Below are 23443 nucleotides of genomic sequence, written 5' to 3' on the forward strand. Positions count from 1 at the left end.
ATAATTCTTAATTCACCTCGCTGCTTCTGAGGGCAACAGAGTAACATTATCATAACAGTAGCCAATGAGAAAATGAACCTAAGGTATTCTTTGCTTTCTAGAAAGATGGGAAATTAATTTCTAATTTCTAACTAACTTTTTAGAATCTTCATTTCATGGCACTACTTGCAGGGTTAAAACAGAAGGAAACGCCTACTTGAATAAGATGTTTTAGATATTCTTGCTTTCTCCAGTTCAACAATTATTCAGATATGATTGACACTAATATGTTAGAACACCTTTTTGTTCTTTACTCCTGTACAAAAAGACACCACCTACAGAAGAGGTGGGGTTTTGGCTGCCCTGGGTATGGGATGGGTGTGGGACATTTGCAGTTGACTTATGGGCTCAGAAGCTGATGAGGAAATAAAAGGAGGGAAAGGGCCTAAGCCCTTGAGATCACCTCTGGATTAGTCATTTTTTCACCAGAGGGAAAAAAAAAAGAAAAAAAAAAAGCTTACACTCATTCATGAACATGTCATTCAACACCAAGTAATTCGTGCTCTGGGAGGAGTTTTGTTGATATTTGAATGTGCCAAGGAGTTTTCCTGAAAGGAACCAATTTCTCTAAGACCTACTTTGGCTTTGTGCCATTTTTATAGAGTCAGCAGAGACCCTGGGGGAAAGGCGCTGCATCATCCACCCACTACCAGCTCATGGCAATATGAGGCTCAGCTTGCAGGCCTCAGCACCACAAAACGAGAAAGGGCCAGGTCTTGGGGCTTACAGCTAGAGAGAAGCCTGTAGGATCCCAAGCTGTTGGCAAGGATCAGCCTGGATTTGGAAGGATTACGCAGGGACAGAAGGAGCTGAAACTAGGAAAAAGGTGATAAAAGTCTGCAGAGTGTGGCCCATGAATGAAACCTCCTATCTAGGGATCTCCAACTAGAAGCTGACCTTCTTTATATGGAAAAGGTTAGTGGGCAGTGTGTTCTGTCTTTAAACATACAAAAAATACAGATGTTTTTGTACATGGTGGTCAACTCCCTCCTGACAAAGAAAGTATCAAAGATAATCAACTATTTCAGCTTTCAGTCAACAAGAATCTGAACAGCTTAGAAATGCTAGAGCTTAGAAGGAAGTCTGTATCTGAACAAGGGCTGATCACTGAGAAGCAAGTGCTGAATCCTTGTCCATAATATATTAAAAAATGCATATCGACTCCTCTTTGAAACTGCTGTGACTTCACTAAGGCATCCACTGGTGCTCCAAGGCAGAGTTATTAGTGATATATTGTTATTATCTATGCACTAGTAATAACTTCATATCTGACTTTTCTGTATATCACATTTTGCATGAAAGAAAAATACTTGCCAAATTGTTGGCTGTATGCATGGGTGAGTTTGTGCATCAGTCAATTCAAGGCTGGCCTTTGCAAACTGAATAAGACATTTCTATTTGTTTATTCTGTTTACTTCTGGTAGTAAAACCAGTTAAACTCTTATCACTGGTAGCAGTAGTGGCAGATATGTTTATCGATGTACATGCTTTGAGGGTTCCAGATGAACTCATTTCACCTTCTCCGTTCTACTGTAGTGACGGTCCCACTGCATCCAAATAACTGAAGGGAAGAAAGGCAAGCTTCCTAGAAAACTCTGCGTAGAGATGCCTAGCTCTGCCCAGTTTCAGCTCTTCTGCAATGTATGTCAAAAGCCTGTCAGGAGAAAAACCCTTCATATTTATTTATTTAGGCAATTCAGTAAAACCAAACATAGTTACCACATGTGGCTTCCCGCAGCTTTCTTAGTGAAAGTAAGCATAATGTGACATTTTACAGAGAGGTGGTTTTCAAGGTGCGCAGCCCAAAGGAGCTCAAGTGTGGTTTGCAAACTCTTCTTTACTGCCCCAAGACTTTCTCTGCTTCCCCTTTTTTAAGAAAGCTGTCAATACAGCGAAGCGTAACTGCCCAGCATGACGAGGGAGCTTCTGTGGAAACTATTTGCCTCCTCTACACTCTCTTGGCTGTTGCAACTCCTGTACACCTGCATTCTGTCCTGGTGACGTCATCTCATAACTATTCTCTGTTCTTTTTATCTACTTTCAGAACCTCCATTTTTCATTCCAGCTTTATGCCCTCCTCTGGAAGAGTCTGGCAGGAAGTGTTGCAACTCTGAAAATCCCCTTTTGAGAAGGAGCACTGCCTTTCTCAGCCCAGTTCATAAATTTCTTCTGAATAGAGTTGGTAGTTTCCTTTTGAGACATTTAATTCATATAATATAATGATGATATTTTCCTTATTTGGATAGTTATGTAGGTTTGGAAAGGAAAGATGCCCTTCTATATTTTCCCAAAATATATTGCTTTGATAGCCAGCAGACAGTAAAGAAATGTTCCATGGGGAATGAGGCAGGAGAAGCTGGATGTAGTAAACACTAATCATGTTCAACAATTTGTCCTCATAATCCTATATCCTGGCACTCTCCTGTCCCCTGCGCTCTAATGTATATGGAGTGAGATCAACTCAGGATACTGTCAGGATCTCTGTGTATATCCGATCCTCCGTGGAGATACTGGAAGCAAGATTGTATTACAGCATTTTGTTAAATAATCCATTCTAAATATGTAGTTTGATGCACTAAAATTCTTGCTCTAAAATTCTCCCTATCTGTCACCATTTCTCAGAATTTAAAGGAGGAAGAGAAAATTACCTAATAACAGCATTTGCTTAATTCTGTACTTCTCTTGCTATGACCCTAGACACGTTACTGGTTCTAATAACCATTGTTTTACTTCTAAGGGTATATAAGATATAAACTATATCGTGGAAGAGAACGTTGCTTGGCTTTTAGTTAAAAACTCAATCCCTGTGTACCCTTTTGAGAAGATTATAGGTATTACAAGAGCTCTACAACTTCTGAGTGGGAAATAGCATCTCAGGAGAAGGAGAAATACAAGGGTATGGAGAGGACTGATTGTGCTTGAAGATAGTTTAAATCTGTTGGATTTTAACTTGCTTAATTGCGATATGAAAAAGGTGTTGATGAAAAGCGCAGTGTATTTGTGCAGTTCTTGACTGAATCTTATTACAGAGTTCTTTACTGCTGGAAAATGGACGTTTATCAGATAACTTAGCAGAAATTTTGACATATTTCAGTTAAAGCTGTAACACTTCACTGTTGCAGATAACTCAGAAACCCCCTTTCCTGCATCAGATAGCAAGGCAGCTTAACAAACAAATCAGCTATTGCAAATCCTTCCTCGGAGTTTAATGAGAAGGAACAATTTCTTGTAATGTCTATTACATTTTAAGACAATTACCTGAGTATGCTCTAGGGAATAACAAGGTATGCAACATCAGACGAACAATTAAGCAATGTAATTCTGTAAACACCATATTTGGGACAGGCAGAGCGTTTGAATAGACCATGCAAAAACTATTCCCAAATGGAAACTGACAAATAGTCATGTGACTCTTTAAAAGGAACAAAACACTCTTCAAATGTGAGTTGTGTTTGACTGAAGTGTTTGATTCTACTTTTAGGGTTCCCGTCACATAATGCCATTGTTTTGGTCACTTTCAAACAAAACAATTGATTTTTTTTTTTCCTTTGCTTAATACAATAGGCTTTTCCATGATCTCAAGGGAAATAGATGTCAAAGCAGAAAGAAACGTCTACAGCTTAGATTAGAACTGTTAACACTGCCTCTATAATGCTTATATTATCCTCATGTGATCTTATATTACTCCATAATTATCTCCTACACATTAGTACAATTGTCCTGTAATGGCAGCTGCGAATGGAAAGTTCAGATTTTATAACTAATAAGAGAAAATTTTATTGAACATCTGAATTTCCCAGTACGCAATAGGTGCTTTGTGACAACATGAGACAGAATACAACTACTCTGAAGCATCTGCATTTGTTCTGATACATGCAGGCACCCTTAGCCTTTTATAATTCAGATCGATAGTCTTTCGACACACAGCTAAGAGCAAATGCTGCCCCAGCCATTAAGGTCTGCTGGAGACGTGGGTTGAGCTGTGTCCTCACGTCCTGCAGCAGATTCGCAGTTTAGCACAGAGCTACGTACACTCTCATCCAAACAGCCACTGTCCTCCCGATGCACTGTATTTGTATCTTGGTTTAGCCCTTGGTGATATTCCCTTCTCTCTTACTCTGTTCCCCTAAATTTTCCTGCAATGCTATATTATTCCTTCTAGTTTGGCCCAGCTTCCCTGTGCATTGCCAAACCAGAGGCGCCTTCTGACAAATCAAAGATGCTTTCCCTTTATGCACGAACTAGGTATGGGGGAATAATACAATTCACCTTCACTTCTAGAGACATGCTTCAGGATCATAAGCTTAGGAAGACATTCAAGAATACATGCAAAGACGATGAAAATACGTTAGATAAGAGTCAGGCAGTGTAGACACAAACAGGTGGTGGTATTAGGCATTTAATGGTCTCTTTTGATGTGCCGTGCCAAGAGGGGATCAAGCACCCTAAGCGATGGTATGGCAAGGTAGTGGAGGCAAACTGAACATCCAGCAATGGCTTTTTATGTGCTTGTGCCACATTAAACTTCATCAGAATACTGCCAATGCCACAAGCACAAGATCTTCTGTTTCCTTGTTCCAGATTTCTTTTGTACCTCTGCTGTTTCTCAAGGAGTGGAGTGATGGGAAGGAGGAATCACAATCAGCGAAAGAGGAACCGGAGGCACAGAGCTGTGAACAGGGAACTTAACCACAGGCTGGTGAGCGTCATCCACCACGTGGTGTTGCACTCGTGGCTAACCACAGCAGAAAGGGAGTCATTTTCTGGTTTACATTCAGCTAAGTTATCATTATGCTGGTACTATACCATTTGCATTTTGTTTAGGGCAGAAGGCTGCAGCTCCCACACCTCATGGCAGGGGGATTGGAACTAGGTGATCTTTAAGGTCCCTTCCAACCCAAACCATTCTATGATTCTGTGATTTTCATTCTCCTTTTCCTGGGCCTGGATCTAAGCTGTTCAGTTTTGCCTCATCTGAGAAATGAAAACCAGGAAGAGATAGGCTAAAGTAATAATAATGAGATCAAGTAATGAATCAAGGAAGTTTGAACAAATGTAGCTAATTGTGTCATTCTGTGAAACAAAACAAATGTTGATTCAACTATAGTTTAGGCTGGGGAGTCAAAGGCAGCTGAACAGAATATTTGTGCGAGTAAAAGCAACATTTCTGCTCAAATGCAAATCTGTTGCAGTTTTTAAAATACAGTTTTAACATCAGAGATGCTAGTAAACAGGGATGATTTTCCGGATTTTGCAAATTACAGCACAGTATATTAAGAGGAATGAGTGGCAATTTATTTGAATATGCAAGGCTATAAACCGGAGCAGTTCAGCAGCTGCTCCACAGGCAGCTAAACTGTCTTTGTGATGAGAGCGAGAGCCTCCTAGAGAAGGGTAGAGTGGACAGTCATCATAGGAACTGTTAAAAAGCATCATTACCTATAAGTAAGCAAGCACTGCTAGAGCAGACTGAATCGTGTGAGTTGCTAGCAGGCAGCCTGGCAGGCTGTCTCTCTTCCATTTCTGGAATTATTGTTTATTTGTTGATTTTAACTTTTTAAAATATCTTTCCTTCCCGATGATTATGTGGTTTGAATTCATCTGCATATTTGATTATTGTGTTGTAGAAGTTGAATTAAGCATATGAAATTAAAGCATAGCTTGAGCTCATCCTGAGGCATTTGCACCAGCAGGACACCTTAAGTGCTGCTACTGCTGCTGCCTTGCCAGACCTGAGGACTCCAGTCTCGGGCACTGTCAAGCCAATGCCTTCCACCAGTGCTTTGTTTCAATAGAGAAATGTGCTGCATACAAGGGATAACAAAGGCAGCTCCTTTTTTGAAGAACACAAAATAGATTAAGCTGGTCTCAGCTGAAAAGGATGCCATCAATTTAGACAGCAGCCTGCTCTTTCAGCTGAAAACATGGGAAATGGAGCAGCACAAATGGGTGAACTGCTTGATTCTCCAAAATATTTGTGAGATAATTAATCTCTACTGCTTGCTTTGTTTGATAGGGGACCAGCTTACTGCTCCATTACATGCAATGATATTGCTGAAGAAGGTAGGCATTTCCAAATGAGAGAAAACCAAAATTTATTTTCTCTTTAACACAACGTTCTTTGTGTGTTGAGAAGTAAAAAAACAAACTGTCCTTGTGTTCACGGCTCCTCAGTGCTGCAGCACTGGAAGTTTAGGGGCAAAGGAACAGTTGTAAAACAGAAAGTGGGGGCAAAGCAAGCAGTGCCAAACTTTGAGGAAGAAAGTACTACTGTAAATATACCTAATGACTAGGCATAAAAAGAAGTACTGAGTGATTCCTCATGCTCTTGTGAACTGAAAGCAGCTTGGTGAGAAACCTCAGGGCAATCATTCCCAAGCTTGCTGGAACAGCAAGACTCCAATATAATAGTGTTGGCTGCCCTGCTAGAGCACTCCTGGCCAATGTATGGATTAGTTTTAACAGGTCAGTTAAGGATAATAGTACAACCTTGTGACTGAAGGAACAATAAATCCATGATAATAAATTCAACAGAGGGAGAGTTAGAAAATTGAGACATTTATCAGGACAATTGTCTTGCTGTGAGAATGGTAGTACTTACCCTGGACATCTTGGTACAAAGCAGCTTGGGCCAAGAGCATTAAAACTGCCTTATCCCTATTTAAATACCAAATTTCAGCTGAAACGGAGAGAGTGAGACTCCTGGTACATAGGAAAGCAAGACAGAGCTGAAATGCCTGTTCTCGAGTCTCTAATTTGAGGTTTTCTTCTGTGTTTAAATTTTTCCTTAAATGGCTAGAGATCATTTCTGTCTTATTCCTCCAGTAAGGTGTTTAAAGTCCTCATTTACTGCTTAGTACATCATTCAAACTCTGAAACTCAGGGGAAAGCACTGCTTTTGGATCTTCAGTGGAGAGTTCTCTGCTGTTGGAGCAGGAATGCAGAGACATAGCACATTTCTTCTATAGAAAGCTTTTTAGCAATTATTTTGTGCTCAACTGAGTTGTGTATTTGTTTATCAGCAAAGTATTTTTTAAACACTTTTGTTATAGTGTCTAAATATATTTTATTGTAGCTTCTAACCGGTTTCAAAGCACCATCAAAAAATTTAAAAGGAAAAATTATTTGCCTCAGATTTCTTTTCCTGGTGATAGATACCATGTATCCCAGAATTGCCAGGCATTCCTGCCTTCCATAGTTCTTACTTGACTTGTACAGCATTGTGGGCTGTGTTAAAACAGGCAGACTTGATCCTTATACCTTGTCAATCTTACTTGATATTTCCATCAATTATGTTTTGACTGGATTTAACAGAAAAGCTTTCCAATTATTTTTTTTTTCCCTTGTCAATCCATCATTTTTCACTTCATCTTACCTTGTACACTGCACCCAGGACTCTTTAAAATGTACTAAATGTTGGAGGAAGACTCCGGAGTCATCAGTCCCTGCACACAAGCATCTCCCAGACTTCTGGAGTGCTGAACTGTGACGAACTGATTCGAATCAGCGCCTCTGCGACGAGCTTTTGATGCAGTGTCCTCAGCCCTGCAGATCCCTGCAGGTAGTCCCAGCACAGGCCATGCAGAGCAGGCAGTGGGTCCTGGAGTCCCCAGGTAGTGCAGATGTCCCCACTTCATGTGCTGGAACGCAGAGGCCAAAGCTGTACCCCAAAATCTGGAGACATATTTTCATTTGTCCTACCACATCTGGGGACAGCAAGAATCTTACATGGACAGCATCTCTATGTGAAAGCCATTTAAAATTGCACAATACCGAGTTCTGATCTAAGGTAAGCTGAGCAGGGTGGGTTAACAAGACATTTTCTGATCAGACACAGCCTAAAAGTGTCATTGGCAAAGGACTGGGGTGTGATATTTGTGACCTTTGCTTCCAAATGCAACAAAGCACAGCTTTCCTTTTGCTCAGCAGATGGCCAACTGCTCTTGGTAACAGAAAATAAACCTAAGCAGAGGCTTTCTCGCTACCATTTATAGCCTTGCAGATGGACACTTTAAAGGAAAGGCAGCTTTGTTAAAACATAAACCAAAAACCTATGACAATTTCAAATTCAAAGCCTGGCTATTTTGTGCTCTCTGGTGGATCTCCCTTTTCTTCAGACAACTCTCCTTGAGTAGTAAAATACTTGCAAGGACTCTGGGAAGTGTAACACGTGCTACAGAGATGTGTGGTGGTTTACTTCTAACAGTAGTGCGAAAGGCTGCAATAACAGAATCAGTAGGCTTTGTATCCCTGGAAAAGCTTGGAAATATTAAGCTTTATTACAGGAGAAAATATAAATAAATGCGTTGAAGTTTTGTTCAGTGAAACTCTATCTCCCGTTCTCTGATCTTGTTCTTTCTCTGAAAGCTCATTGCTGTTCCCAAGGGCATTGAGGTTTAGCTGGACCCAGGTTTGAGAGTACCCTCTGGTTGCAGCTCGGCCTAATGCCTGTGACTTCAGGTGGCCGGATGGCGCAGCTAGAAGGGAATGTGAAAGTCTAAACTTGAGCTAGTATTTTCTCCAAAGTTCACATTTAGAATTAACCCAGCAGCTCAGACATGGTACTGCAATGTGCAATTATTCATCCAGAGGGGACAGGTTCGACTCACATGCTTACATTTATCCCTAATGTTTTTTCTCCCACCATTAACTTTCAGACAGTAGGTAGTTACCAGCATTGGCAGGCCAATGGGCAGGCATCTTCTAGCATCAGTAAAGGTCTCACAGTGCCATAATGAACTGACTAATGGAAACCAAACTCAGAATGGAAACAAACTTTCATCCATCGCTAGGACATCATGCAGCCTAATGCAGTGTGGCACCTGTTGGCAGACACTAAAAAGCTGGAGCATGGGGTTCTTAAGAGGCTTAGACTGACCATGGTCACACAGGCATTGTCAGCCCACGTCTCCAGGAACTGAGGACACCGTAGACATCAGTTCTCCTCCCAGACCTGCTGTGCTTGCAGTAGTTTTTCCTCTTCTGCTTTTTCTGTACCTGCTACAGCCAGCGCTATTCAGTCACCAGGGAGGTGTATGTACGCCCCGTCAGAGATTACTGTAGTACAGAGATTACAGAAAACCATTTCCTCCTTTATTTGATAGAATTCCTAGCACAATCCGAGTTACTGTTTTGTTATTCCTCATATGTACCCAATTAGCTTTTTCTTAAAATCTCTCGGATGGCAACACAGCAAAAAATATAAATTAAGAAAGTATAACTCTATGCTAGAAAACTAAGAAAACTGGCAGGAATCTTACAGGCAGATAAAGCAGATAAAATAGCATTAACAATCTTAGCAGAACGTTCCAGATTTTGAAATGACAAAGTCCTTTTCAATAAGCTTTTTGCATTACTTGGACACTGACTGCAATGTGTTGTGCAAACAGTTTTATTGTTCTCCTCTTACCGAAAGAGGAGGTTACGCAACCGGACTTCTATACGCACGTTTCCTTTTTAAGACAAGTTTAAAAAGCAGTAAAGTGTTATAAAAGTATCATTACAGGAGCAAACTAATCATTCCAGCCGCTCATTTCACAAGAGAGGAACGTTGTTTATGCTGTGGTGTGTTATGCATGTAAGCCATAAAAAGTAACCTTGGGGGACGGTGCCCGCGCCAGTCAATACTGGGTGCCATAAGTGTTTGCCTCTCAGAGGTGGCAGATGATACTATAAGTTCACGTAGAAAAGTATGTGCTAATGAGCTAAGAAATGCCAAACAGGTGGAATGAAAGGTTTCTGGCATGGAAAGCAGCTAACCTGAGGGGAACTTCTGAGTGAGATAGGCCAAGTGTGCTTCTCTCCCCTGCTAATATTCTCTGCCATTCTGCCCTTCTACCTTGGCATCTGTTACCTTGAGATGCTTCTACTATTTCCCGCCCTGCCCTGGGTGTCTCTAAGCTTAGTATTTCTTTTTTGGCACCCTTTTTCCTTTCATGCTTGTGCTCGTTTCAGGCAGCAGAACTGCATGGAATAAATCCTTTAGGTTTAACAGAACCATTGCTCAAAGCTGTGTTTAAGAGTGCTCCTACACGTTTGCAAGAGTAAACAACTACAGAACGAAGCTGGAATTAATAAAACCATAATAAAAAGGCAGAGCTAAATACTGTTAGACAGCAAAAGCAATTGGAAGTATGCATGTACAAAAAGACTTCTTTGATTAGCACATTATGAAGGAACGATCATTTTTAGAGGAGGAGCGTGCAGTACTTATTTCATCCACCAAGATATGTCATTAGTTTTGTGTTTTGAATCCAGTTTTGAATAAACACCACGGGGCAGAGATGTAAGATTCACTTTCTCCATTTTGTCAGTAAATGTCACTTTAGATCCTCTTTCAACCAAGTAACCAGTACTCTGGTGTACAGTGGAACAGCCTCGAGAATGATCTAGTTATGTTCAGACAACAGTTGTTCCAAAGGGACAGAGATTCTAGCTAAGAATACAAGTCTTTTCTTTTCTATCGTACCCTATTTTTGCAGAAGAGAAACATTTGGCATACAACTCCTGGCAACTCTACACCAGCTCAGAGGCTGACTTGCGACAGAGTGATTCCTTGGAGTCCATATTGGACCTTATTGCTGGAAAAAGAGAATGGCTTGGCTCTAGCAGAATTGTCTTTGTAGTCTTTTTTTTTTTACTAGGTTACCCACAAATCACTAAATAAACAGAATGGATCCTTAGAACAAATGAATTCAGACTTACCAGTGAGACTTGCGCTATTTTAAGGACTGTTTCACCTTTTACGAGAAAGAAAAGAAAATGACAGTAATTGTCTTTTGATAACCTTGCATATTCCACTCCTATAGCCAACTCCTGTGAAAAGCTGTATGTACAGTGTGCATTGTTATATTATCTAGAACTTCAGAACACAAGATGGCAGTGTACATTGTAGTGAATTCAGGCTTCAAGCTGCTTCTGCTACTCAAACAGAGCATATAACATTTTATTCAGTCATCTATTAATCTGATCGTGTACTTGCGGTATTAAAAATAAACCTACAAGTATTTGTCAACAGCAGAAACAAATGCAATTTGCCAATAAATGAATATTGCATGAACAAGTGTTAGGTAAAGCTTAATTCAAGATTTTATCGTACATAACAACACTCCGGAGACATTAAAAGCCTCTTATGGAACTCCTCAATTGCAATAACAAGAGGGTATCCCTTTATGAAGGAGTGGAAGCTGGCTCAGTCGTAAGAGCTTCGGAGCAAAATTGGCTGCTGGGGAGAAGCACATAAGAGAGCTGGCAGCCTGAAATATGTGAAAAGCTCAGGGCTCTCGGAGGAGTCGTGCAGACCACTGGAGTGGAACAGGCTGAACAGTATCTAAAATTGAACAGGTGCCTTTCTATGAAAAAACCAACAAAGCAGACAACTGTTTGGCATGACAATTCCGAGAAAAAATTTTCCACCGAGAGGCATCAAATTAGAGGGTAGGTCTCCGGCTGAGGACAAAATTGCTTAAAGTCTCAGACCTTTCCGAGCATAACTTCAGAGAAAGCTCATCCAGAGTCTCTCTGGGTACAAGTAGCCAAAAAGGACTGCAGCAACGAGCTTTCTAGGCAACTACCCTCCAGTCGCTTTTCTTGGGTTGAGGGGAACGTTTGAATTAGTAGGTGTAGCTAAAAGGTTGTCTTGGCTGTCTTTCTGAGCTGAACTCCTAGCATTCAGTTATGCAAACATAGCCTTATTACAAAGGCTTTCTACATAGTAAAGAAAGCCCTAAGAAAAATAGTAATACTTCAGAGCATAAAATAATCCCAGAAAACATGATCCCTGTGGAATGTGTCATACTGACAAAATTGTAGGCAGTCCTGCTTTCTCCCTGGGGATGTTCAGGTGACGTGGCCTCACTGCAGCCAAACTCATGGCACAAACGGGCAGATCGAACTGACCCAAAAGGTCAAAAGACAACACCAAGGTTCATCATTTTTGGATACAGCTCTTAATTTAACATAGTTATTTGGAATTAGATCATGAAAAAAATATATATTTCTCTCAGACAGGTGTGGTATAAGTGTTTTCTATTTTTCCCTCCAGAATGGGCAATGGAGGACCTCACAGCAGTGTGAGTGGAGCACAGCATACAGAGCTTGACCAGCATTTTTGATGGAGGGTGGAACTGGGAATGCTGGTCCTCGAGTCACTTTTCTTGTAGTCATTATCCATGTGTAAAAATATTGCCCTGTTCCCTATCGCTCAGTCACAGTAGCTCCAATGAAAAGTTGTCAGATTTTTCGTGGTGGTCCACTCCTGTCATTACAACTGAATCGATTGCTGCTTGTTATTGCCTTATGTTCCCATGCACAAATCACTGGGTTTATTCCAAGACTTTTTTTCCCTTCTCTCTTTCTGAGTTTGCATAAGATTGAATTTGGCACTGATTCAAATCAAATAATTCAAGTGTCATTTTTGCCTGGTATTTTAACTAAGGCTGAGTGTGGGTTCATGACTAAAATAAAGTGTCTTACCTAGCAGTTTCAGTCATTTGGTCTATTTGTCACAGCAGATTACAGAAAGTGTGGTATGCACAGAATAATGCATGCACTTCTCAGCTATCTGAAATGGAGGATAAATCGAACGTGTCATGGTTCTAGGGCAGTAATTTATATCGAGTGCAAGCTGGGGAGGGACTGGAGCCAAAAGCTCAGATCTAAATTACCTTCAGTTCCAGGGAAATTTTAATCCAAATAAAAACTTCACAGCTGTTTAGTATATAATTAAGTGAACCAACAAGAGACCATGTCTCAGCACTCCCAAACTAAAGAATTTGCACCAAAATTGAAACTTTGTGGCTAAGTCCATAGATGCCCTATACTGACCCTGATCACCAAAATTTTCTGTATGCAGTTATAGCCTCTTGACTTCTGCTGTCTGTTGTAACCACTCCGAACGTCTCTGTTGGCTTTGCATATATCCCCATCCTCTGTCAATGAACTTTTTCAGCCCAATAATATTTCCTCACTGAGAGTGTGTTATGAGGATTCACAAACTCAAGATTTTTCATATATGGACTATGAAATCGGTCTCATGGCCTCCTTTTAATTACAGGTGCTTGTTCAAGGTTTTTGAATCGCAAGGGTGCCTCTTCTCTTTGGCAACCCTGGGAATTGCCTTCCTTTCAAATTTCTATGACTGCAAATACCGTCAGTAATGTCCAGGTTTGGGAGGAGAAAGTAAAACATCATATTTTCTTGCTTCTTCTCTATAGTCTTCCCTACAGTCTGCCCCATCTTCTTTTGTGTCTAGTCAAAATTCCACCACTTTTTTATGTGAGTAGTCAGCCCACATAGGTGTACAATGAAATTCCTTTTTCAGGTAAAATAGTTCTTACTTTTCTACTCAGGATCATTCCTAATCCAACCTTCTTTTACCAGGTATAACCAATTTCCTCAAAATCAAAGATAATTACCCTCCTCCCACGCTAACATTTAGCTGTAATAGCCCACCCCAAGATTAATCCCTCCCTCCCTAGTCTTTCACAAAACCACCTCTTTGACCTGACCCAACACAAATCAAAATTAATTTCTTTCCCACAGTCCAAACCAAATTCTTCTCCTCAAAATAAACTCCTCTTTTGACCTTAAATTCTAATGACACTTGAAAATTCAGGAAGTCATGCTGCAGCAGAATGATAGTACTCCCAGACACACTTTAACCTTTTCATTTACTGCAAGCATCATCCCTCTGCCTTTCATCAACCCTTCATCAATGTAAAAGGCGAAGTCTGGTCTATGAGGGGATGGAGCAGGAAATGTCAGCAGGCTGGAGATGATTGCTACCTTGAGGTCCAGCGTGGACACCCACGCTCCCGCTGGAGCTGCAGGCTTCAGAGCTGTTCAGGGCAGGGAGGGACTGGGGGAAAAAGATATTCCTGAATATCAAAGCCAGGCTGGATGAGGCTTTGAGAAACATGATCTAGTCGAAGGCGTCCCTGCCCATGGCAGGGGGCTTGGAACTAGGTGATCTTCAGGGTCCCTTCCAACGCAAACCATTCTGTGATTTTATGATTCTATGATATTGGGTGTTATTGCTACCACCGATATGTTCCCCAAGTAAACATTGATTGTAATAATGAAACTAAAAGGCAGTACATTTTAAACTGGCAAAAGTAATACGCCTGCGAAACATGCCGGCAAATGGTATCACTGAGGCCAAGTGCTTAGCAGGATTCAGTAAAAGGTTATACATACATATTCATACATTTATGTGGGGAATTAGATTGGACCTGATAAAAATTCATAATGGATATAAATGTTCACAGTTCAGGGCATAAATCAGCCACCAGCCTGAGGTTAGAAAATAACTTCCCCTATAGTCAGGTTGTTATATAATTATCCATTACACTCGTGGATGGGGGGAAAGGAGGTTGAAGAATAGGGCAATTTCCTTGGAGACATCTGGGAATTACTATCAGCAGACAACTAATTTAGATTTGATCTGGTATGGAAGTTCCTATTACATCAAATAATGTAATTTAGAATAAAAGAGTATGATTTATTTTGTATTTCTTGCTCTTCATGTAATCAAGTTCATGCCTGAGGGTAGCTGCAAACCTTTCCCTTATAAGCTGGCCAAAGTTAGTGAAATTCACTGGGCTGTGCTTTCTCACAGAACCTCCTTAAAAATAGCTTCAAATTTTCCAAGGAAGTCAGGCAGAGTCCCAGGAATTTAGTTTGTTGAAAAGCTGGCCAAATAATATAGCCAGCTTACTGTCTGTAGAAGCAGAGAAAAAATTGCATGCATGAACGGCAGTAAAAATCTCATATTCTGAAGAGTTCTCATTCTGATTAAGTTTGCGTAACAACCTAAAAAGACTTGCAGAGTTCCTGAACATCACAAATTATGGCACGCGGGCCACTCCGGACCTGCTTGTTCTGCTTGGTGTTGTCAGCTCACCTAAGCAAAACATACGTGCTCAGTGGGCTTGTTTTCATCAAGCAACGTACCTCCAGCTCTCTTGTTGCACTTGCAAACAGTGTGCAAGCTAACGTAACACACACCACACGCTGGGAAAAACAGCCTTTGTGACCTTGCAAACAGATAGCTTGATTGAAAATGGCTTGATTAGGAAACTATAAGTGAATACAGGAAATAATTTACATTCGCTGCAGAGGTCAAGGGATGTTAGCTGCATTCTGCTGTAGTTTCTGGAATGCGTGTGATACACTTATTGTAATTCTAGCATAAATCATCATCACAATAGATGTGGGAAACCGAGGAGCATTTATTAACCAAACATCTCACCAGAAATTTTCAGAAAGAAGAAGAGCGGTACTTGGCACCAGTCTCTCTTAGGCATAATTTCTGTCTCTAGGGAGCACTGCTAGAAACACTGCACAGCGATCACTCAACATCTGGAAGGTTCTGGGGCCACAAGCAACAAACACTGCGGTCTTAGGAAAAAAAAATCTTGCCATGCAGACTTGAGTGATCTGTTAGGACAGATTTATAAAAGAGACGGCTGAAGAGAAGGCAGCAGATGCAACGTAGTAGATTTTTTTAAGGTTTTGAACCATATTCCATAAATATCTTACTTGAAAAATTAATCCAAGCTGGCTTTGCTAGGAAAGCTGTACAGTTGTTGGGGAGCGCCTGTCCCCGGAGGGTGGGGGAGGACACCCCCTCCCCACCGGGGCTCACCCAGCTGGGTGTCGGAGGCAGGAGGCTTTGCAGGCTCTAGTTACCAGCCCGTCCTCCTTTAACACGCAGGGTCTGCAGAAGTAACGCCGCTGCTTTATGGCTTTTTTGGAACAAATAAGGCAACTCCCTTAAGCACAATTAACTCTTAAGAGTGGCAACGTTATCGGCCCCGCAGCTGAACCTCAAACGAGGGTTATGATCATATGGGGTGGGCCTCGTCAGGACCATTTGACACCAGTCTTCTGCCAGTCACATACACGGTTTTGTTGTGCCTCCCGCCTCCTTATGTCCTCCTGCTGCTACTGAGGACACCCTGCCAGCAGCAGACAATTTCCCTGGGAAGCTCCCAGGCTGCTTACAGCCCAGCTGCCTCCTCCTGCCAGCTACTAAACTGCTGCTCTGGCTCTCACGTAGGCTTCTGCCTCTCGAACATGGCTTACAGTGCTTCGGAAACCTCAGGGTACATACTAGGAACCTCAATATCTCAATGTTGTGAAGATATACAATATATTGAACTGTGAGGAGATGTTTGGGGTATGATAGATGTGGGGTGTGAGGGCTGATTTTTTTATATCTTCATCAGGAAAATAAAGCAAACTTCAGCATGCTGCTGACATTTACAATTGGACATTGCAAAAAGCTGCAAATACCAATGGAGAGAGGACTGTAGATGCGGTGTAAAGAAATGATGCACTCAAAAAGTAATCGTTTTGATATAGAATAAGGCAAATTCATAAATAGTGTACAAATAACCCAAATAATTTTTCAGTGAAAGAAATAGCCTGAATACTATGAATTGGAAAAGAGAATGATGGGAAACTCACCACCTTCTCCCCTGACAACTAGATGGGAGTTTGCACAGGATGTGGCAAGGCAAAAGAGCAGTGTCATTTTGGACTCCACATGAAGAGCTGTAACAGCATCAGGTTAGGTCATTTTCTTTATGATTTTGGCCTAAAATATTCAGTTCCATCCACAGCACTATCAAAAAGACAAAAGATAAATGAGAAAGAGTTCTGAAAAAAGCCAGAATAACAATCAATGGCTGGAGGCCAGGTTTATTTGGAAATACGTGTATATGTTTAACTTGTCCAAACCTTTGAGGGTGATTAAGTGGAACCCATAATGGACGACTTTTTCTGGAACAGAGTACTTAAAAATACAAAGTAGAAAAAAAAGTGTCAGCAGGTCATGGGCTGCCAGAGATCCCAACTCTGCTTTGTTAGCTGTTGCTGCTGCTGCTGCTGCTGCTGAGCAGCCACCAAATTACTCTAGTAGCAGATCCCAAAAGAGTACCTACAAATAAGGGTTGCCTTTATGTTCTGAGAATCAAGCTTGGATTTTGTTTCCTCAGAAACTCACTTCCAGAGACAAACCTCCCTGTCTCTACCACGTATTTAAACAAAAAGTAGGCACACAGTCCAGCATAGTGCTGAGGATCACACCAATTGCTTGATATTGCCTCCTATTACAGTCCTTCACGTGACTATCAGAAGGAAAATCTTCCAAATAGTCTTTGTTCATCTCTAGGCCTATGTGCTACCCTCTCCCTATAGCACATTAACAGAGAAGAGATTAGGAGTGAGGCTAATGGGCGGGAACACCAGGTGCATAATGACATACTTAGAAGAGGAGGAAGAAATGGAATTTAAAATAGAAAGGAAAAAAAAGAAAAGAACCAGGCAAAACACCAACAAAAACATCATGACTCCAAAGCTTCTACATTTCTGACTGTTGCCTTCATACTGAGGCACAGAGGACACATCGACGCTGGAAACCAGTCTGTGCGCCTTGTTCAAGGTATTACCTCTGCCCAGCTAGCAGTGAGACTGCACGAGCCTTCCCACGCAGTGCTGGCATCTGCCCTCCTACCTACACCCATCTTCATAACCCCACCAGCACCCCACCAGCACCGACAGGTGCCGACGGCTAAACCGGCTGCCCGCGTAACAGCCCTGCGGACAAGAAGCAGAGCATCCTGTGCCTGCGGCTGCTCCAAGAGCGGCTCTTGCACAACAGTGTGAATAGAGTCAGCAGGTTGCTTATATTTTAAACATGGTAATGACTGCTTGCTGGGTTAGCAGAATACATGGGGCATGACAAGAGGCTGGAGGAGTAAACAACATATTATATTCCTACATCATGTGACTATCAGAAGGAAAATCTCAAAAAAAAAAAAGAAAAGACAAGGAAAAAAAGTGGCAATAAAGCAGCCAGCTTTTCTCTTTCTCTTTGAAAATCAGAACAGGAAATAACTTGGGGTTTCCCCTATTTAGCAAATACTTTTGTTATAGCAGAGGACAAACAGAATCATAGAATCATTTAGGCTGGAAAAGACCTTTAAGAATGGTGAGCTCGAGGAGAAGGTCTTTCCTAGAAGAGATTATGAATGTGTCATAGATTAAACACTATTTGAGTTATTAATTCTATTTCTATAGATACTGCTAGTACACTAGAATACTTTAATAGGACAGATATTCTACCCAATGTTTGTGTTACATTTTGCATAGAATCATAGAATCATAGAATGGCGTGGGCTGGAAGGGACCTCAGAGATCATCTAATCCAACCTCCCTGTCATGGGCAGGGACGCCTCTCAACTAGACCAGGCTACTCAAGGCTCCGTCCAACCTGGCCTTGAACACCTCCAGGGAGGGGGCATCCACAACTTCTCTGGGCAATTTATTCCAAAGTCTTACCACCCTCGTACTGAAGAATTTCTTCCTAAAATCTAATCTAAATCTGTTATCCTTCAACTTAAACCCGTTTCCCCTTGTCCTATCAGTGGACACTCTTGTAAAAAGTCCCTCCCCAGCCTTCCTGTAAGTTCCCTTCAGGTATTGGAAGGCAGCTATTAGGTCCCCCTGAAGTCTTCTCTTTTCAAGGCTGAACAATCCCAGCTCCCGCAACCTGTCCTCGTAGCAGAGGTGCTCCAGCCCCTGGATCATCTTTGTGGCCCTCCTCTGAACATGCTCCAACAAATCTATGTCTCTCTTATGGTGTGGATACCAGAACTGGACGCAGTATTTGAGATGGGGTCTCACAAGAGCAGAGTAGAGGAGGAGAATCACCTCTCTTGAACTGCTGACCATGCTTCTCTTGATACATCCCAGTATGCGGTTGGCCTTCTGGGCAGCATGAGCGCACTGCCGGCTCATGTTGAGCTTCTCATCTATAAACACCCCAAATCCTTCTCTTCAGGGCTACTCTCAACCCACTCTGTGCCCAGTTTGTATTTATGCCTAGGATTGGCCCGACCCAGGTGAAGGACCTTGCATTTTGACTTGTTGAAGCTCATGGAGTTTGCACTGGCCCAATTCTCAAGCCTATCAAGATCCCTCTGTATGCCATCTCTTCCCTCAAGTGAGTCCACAGCACCACACAACTTGGTGTCATCGGCAGACTTACTGAGGGTGCACTCAATGTCGTCATCCATGTTGCTGACAAAGATGTTGAACAGCACTGGACCCAGAACACACAGACCCCTGAGGGACACCACTTGACACTGGTCTCCATGTAGACATTGAGCCATTGACCACATCTCTTTGAGTGCAACCATCCAGCCAGTTCTTTATCCACTGAGTGGTCCATCTGTCAAATCCGTGTCTCTCCATTTTAGAGACAAGGATGTCATGTGGGACAGTGTCAAACGCCTTGCACAAGACCAGGAAAACGACATCCGTTGCTTTACCCACGTCAACCAGTGCTGTAGCTTTGTTGTAGAAGGCCACTAAATTAGTCAGGCATGACTTGCCCCTAGTGAAGCCATGTTGGCTGTCACCAACCACTTGGTTATTTTTTGTGTGCCTTAGTACAGCTCCCAGGAGAATCTGTTCCATGATTTTACCTGGCATAGAGGTAAGGCTGACTGGTCTGTAATTTCCCGGGTTGTCCTTGGTCCCTTTTTTAAAGATGGGGGTTACGTTTGCCCTTTTCCGATCTGTAGGAACCTCATCAGATTGCCAGGACCTCTCAAATATGATGGCTAGTGGCCTAGTAACTTCAGCCGCCAGTTCCTTCAGGACCCGTGGATGCATCTCATCAGGTCCCATGGACTTGTGCAGCACCTTCAGGTTCTCTAGGTGTTCCCGGACCTGATCTACTCCTACCCTGGGTGGTTCTTCACTCTCCCAGACCCAGCCAATATCCTCTGTGATTTGGGTGGTGTGGTTCGAGTGGTTGCCAGTGAAGACTGAAATCTGAAATTGCAGTGAAGACTGCATCTGAAAATGAAAGTCAAAAAGACCTCAGTATTATTCTCTCTTTCACACTTTCTGGGTTTTTTGGCGAGTGGAAGGGGCAACAAAAAATCCCTGAACAATTATAGTATGCGTTTGAGAAATGCCTAGGCTCTCTGAGCTCCTGGGAACACTTGAGAATTTAAAGGGAAAGACAGGCAGGCAGGAGCTGGGTCAGCTCACCTATGGCATAAATGTGTTCCAACACTTAGAGGATGGTGGGGAGTTCAACAGCATATCAGACATGGGCTTCTGACTCCAAAGCACATGCTGCACTTCAGACTCTTTGTAATATGTTTATTTATAGTTAGTCTGCCTTCAGCAGTTGAAGTCACAAAACTAAGTATTTTAAAACTATTCCCAGTATGTTCAGTGCAATGCAGGTCGCAAACGTTTCTATTCACGGAATTTAACTTGGATTTTAAATCACTGTATATATAGGGTCATTAATTCTGGAATAAGTTCCTTCATCTATTTCAGCTTATTTCAATATTTAATTCTAGAACAGTTGTTCTATTCTAGAATTATTCCAGAATTGTCTTGACTCCAGAAGGTCATAGAAGTATCTTTCATCAGACATACCAATATTGTAGTATGCCCTGGGTAAAACGAGAATTAGGATTCTAGTTGAGTTAAGAGCACACAGATCACATCATTTATTATCTGCAGATGCCAGGACATTAAAACTTTCAATTGTTTTTCCGCCAAACTGAATGAGGCACTTCGTTAATACAATTACCTCTGCATAATTGGAAACTAAATCAACGATGACTGCGTGATTTGAATATTACTTCAAATAATTTCATTTTTATGATGCTATTTTGTTGTACACGGTATCACCAAATAGCTTATTCATTTTCCTGCTGACTGTGATTTGAGTTTGCGCCTTTCTTTGAAAAGGAAGAAGCACATTTTCAACCTTTCTAGTTTTCTGGGATACAGTGTGCTTTGCTTTTAATTATTTAGGCTGACACACATTAACATTAAAACTCCATAGTCTATAGTGAGTGAAACAAGAGGGAAGGATTGCATGGATTTTAACTGACCCAGGAAGAGGTGCAGGCACCAGAGGTCTTTGGCAAGGCCTTTAAAGGAAAACAGGAATTTGGGGTAGGCAACAAACACGGAACTTGAGCGTTGTGAAAGGAGCATCCCTAGTCATTGCCTGTTCACTCTTTTGGAGAGAAGCAGTTTTAAAGTATAAATAGGTAATAGGGAGGAGAGCCACAGACTACTTGCTCTGTGTCACGGTCTGTTTGGATCTTCAAATTTAAAGGACAACGTACCCTGCAAATTAAACTTTATTTTATGAGCTCATTAGGAAAGAAAACCAAGGCAACAAACAAGGGCTCAATCCCCTTTGTACAGGCTAGTCTAGCACGTGAATTCACTAATATATCACTTAAGTCATGAGGTTTCTAACTCATAAGTTCTCTAATTCATAACTTGCAATTCATTAACACATAACTTGTAACTCGTGTACCCATGAGCAAAGTAATTACCAATGGTAAGAATGCTCATCCCTCCTCCTCCGTCATGGTGCAGGCGTCCCTTGTATCACAACAGGAAGCACGAACATCAGTGTTTTATCAACACTGTTTTCATCACGAATCCAAAACACAGCACCATACAAACTACTATGAAGAAAATTAACTCTATGCCAGCCCAAAACAGTACAATCTCCGCAGCTTATTACATACCACTTACGTCACACTCAGGCCCCACACTATCCAATAGATGCACATGAACCAGTTTCCACCTTCCCACCCTTTGATATATACACAGATATCATTCCCTTAGCCTATGGTCTGCTCCTCTAAAATGTCCATGAAATGTCCCCTGAGTTCATTAGTCCATGACTTGGATTCTATCTGTTATGGTGGTCACTCAGGACAGCAGAGATGGTGTGTTGCATGGAGTTATTGGGCACCAAAGCCAGCTAAGCTTGAGTCACTGCTGCACTTGCACTACTTCTTGTAAGGCTCATCCTCCACTCGTAGTGGTTCCTGCTGTAGTAGTACTTCCTATAACCTGCAACTCAAGTCATAGGTTACAACAATTTAAAGTATATCCATTACAATCTTCACCTCTGCTCCCTTTGGACACTGCAGTGTACTCCTCCCCTTGCTTGTGCTCCAGCGTGGACTTGTCCACAGACCACAGTCCCACCAGCACCAGTGTGGGTTTACTGATGGGCCGTATCCTGTTCAGGGGTATACCTGCTGTGGCCTGGACTTATGCATGGCAACAGGTTCTTTGAGATGTACCTGCTCTGATGTGGACTTATCCGCAGCCACAGGCGCTTTGGGATGTCCTGCTTCCATATGGACTCATCTACAGGTCACAGTCCCTTCCACTCAAGTTGATGCTGGAGCTCCAGCCTGTCCAGCACAGCAGCACAGAACGGCAGTGATGCCCTGGCCATCGGCCAGCCCAGGCACATGGCCATTGCTGTTATCAAAATGTTCCCAGGGACAGCAGGGTGAGATGATAAGCCCTATAGCAAACAGCAAGAGCAAAAAGCAGCCACTAACAAGCACTGGACTCTAAAATACAGTAAAGACAAGCAAGCCCCATGGCAAGCACGGGAGCCTGCCAATTACTGGCTAAACAGCTATAACAGCTATAAATTCGGTCTAGCAAACACTAGCCAAATCTGTCATGACCTGGAACCCTTCATGCTCCACACTAGGCACCGAAAAGGACTATCGTGGTTTAACCTCAGTGGGCAGCTCAGCCCCACACAGCCACATGCTCACTTTCCCCCAGTGGAATGGGGAGATAAGCAGAAGGGTAAAAGTGAGAAAGCTTGCGGGTTGAGATAAAGACAGTTTAGTAAGTAAATCAGAAGCTGCACACGCAAGCAAAGCAAAATAAGGAATTCATTCATCACTTCCCATCAGCAGGTGGTGTTCAGCCATCTCCAGGAAAGCAGGGCTCCATCATGCTTAATGGTGACTTCAGAAGACAAACACCATGACTCTGAACTTCCTCCCTTCCTCCTTCTTCCGTGCAGCTGTTATCACTAAGCATGATGTCATACGGTACGGAATATCCCTTTGGCCAGTTGGGGTCAGCTGTCCTGGATGTGTCCTGTCCCACCTCTTTGTGCACCCCCAGCCTGGTGGGGCAGCCTGAGAAGCAGGGAAGGGTTTGGTGTTGTGTGAACGCTGTTCAGCAATAGCTAAAACATCCCTGTGTTATCAACTCTTGTTTTCATTACAAATCCAAAACGTAGCACCATACAAGTTACTATGAAGAAAATTAACTCTATCCAAACCATAACCAGTTCAGTAAATAAAAAAAAAATAGTTGTTTAATTGACCAAAAAGTCAGCATGATTCCACTGCATGAAAGACACAATAAGCTCAAGAACTAAGAATCGTGCTTTATTTTGGTTTTTAGCAAGCTAGCTTAATAGGAGGTGAATTCTTAATGTGCAATGTTGGTAAAATGTGCACCCAGAATTGCCTGTACATAAATGTCTGTACATTACAAAAAAGCTCTTCTGAAAATTGTC

General features: G+C 42.0%; 1 long non-coding RNA gene across 2 annotated transcripts; it reads right to left on the reverse strand.

Annotated features, from left to right (window-relative positions):
* Positions 1-1195: 1195 nt before the first annotated feature.
* LOC147528359 (uncharacterized) lies at positions 1196-23063 on the reverse strand. Of its 2 annotated transcripts, none has more exons than XR_015222291.1 (3): positions 21426-23063; positions 16510-16666; positions 1196-1693 (listed from the first exon to the last, which is right to left on the reverse strand). It is a non-coding gene; the product is annotated as an uncharacterized LOC147528359 (long non-coding RNA). The 2 variants fall into 2 exon arrangements; XR_015222292.1 differs by lacking the exon at positions 1196-1693 and adding an exon at positions 13525-15477.
* Between the last annotated feature and the right edge of the window lie 380 nt (positions 23064-23443).

The sequence above is a fragment of the Tauraco erythrolophus genome, chromosome 8 (genome assembly GCF_009769465.1).
Source record: "Tauraco erythrolophus isolate bTauEry1 chromosome 8, bTauEry1.pri, whole genome shotgun sequence".
Classification (NCBI taxonomy): domain Eukaryota; kingdom Metazoa; phylum Chordata; class Aves; order Musophagiformes; family Musophagidae; genus Tauraco; species Tauraco erythrolophus.